Raw genomic sequence first — 1,116 nt, forward strand, 5'->3', positions numbered from 1 at the left:
TTCAATTCTCCAGACACAATGGAGTGTCCTAAAATTCAGTAATGACACTAACTGTGCAGAGTTAGCACAGACCCCACAGATTAAGGGCTCAGTCCCACAAGAGAACCCCCGCCCCCACACACACTTCACACACCAATCACGAGTCTCATGTTGTGACCTGTACTTCTGACCAACCAGCTATAAATTGCATGTTCCATGACCTTCTCCTCAGATTCAATAATTTCCTAGAATGGTTCACAGAACTCAGAAAAGCAATTTACTTATTGTTAGCAGTTTATTATAAAGGCCACAAGTCAAGAACAGCCAAATAGAAGACATGCATAGGGCAAAGCATGGGGACGGGGGGTTGGGGGGGCCGGTTGCACAGAGTTTTCATGCCCTCTTTGAGCACAACACCCTCCCAGCACCTCACTGTATGCAACAACCTGGAAGATCTCCAAAATCCACTGTTTAGGGTAGACATAATTCATTAAACCATTGGGTGGTGATTAAGTTAATTTCCAGTCCCTGTACCCTCCCCAGAGGTCAGGGAGTGGGGCTGAAATTTCCAACCCTCTAGTTCTGTGGTTGGTTCCCCTGGCAACGAGCCCCCATCCTAAAGGGACCCAGCCACCAGTCATCTCATTAGCATACTAAGAGATGTTTTTCACTCTGGAGATTCTAAAGGTCTTAGAAGCTCTTGTGTAAAGAACTGAAGACTAAGACCAAATATTATAGCAAAAAATGCTTGTATCTCCCCTATCACTCAGGAAATTACAAGGGTTTTAGGAGCTCTCTGTCAGGAACCAGAGTCAGAGACCAAATATATATTTCTTATCCTGTAACACTAATATAAGCATTTTAAAATTATACATTTCTAAGCACCACTTTAAATCGTGATATGTGGTATATTCATTATCATTTAGTTCAAAATATTTACTCATTCACTTTGTGTTCTTTTTCTGACCTATGGACTATTTAAGAGTGTGTGTTTAATTTTCAAATACTCAAATTATTGTTTGTTTTCTTATTGTTATTGATTTCTAATTTATTTACATTATGGCATATTCCATATGATTTTCATATTTTAAAAATATATCAGAATTTGTTTGATGGCCCAGTGAATCACCTGCTTTG

The sequence above is a fragment of the Pteropus alecto genome, unplaced genomic scaffold (assembly GCF_000325575.1).
Source record: "Pteropus alecto unplaced genomic scaffold, ASM32557v1 scaffold121, whole genome shotgun sequence".
NCBI lineage: Eukaryota > Metazoa > Chordata > Mammalia > Chiroptera > Pteropodidae > Pteropus > Pteropus alecto.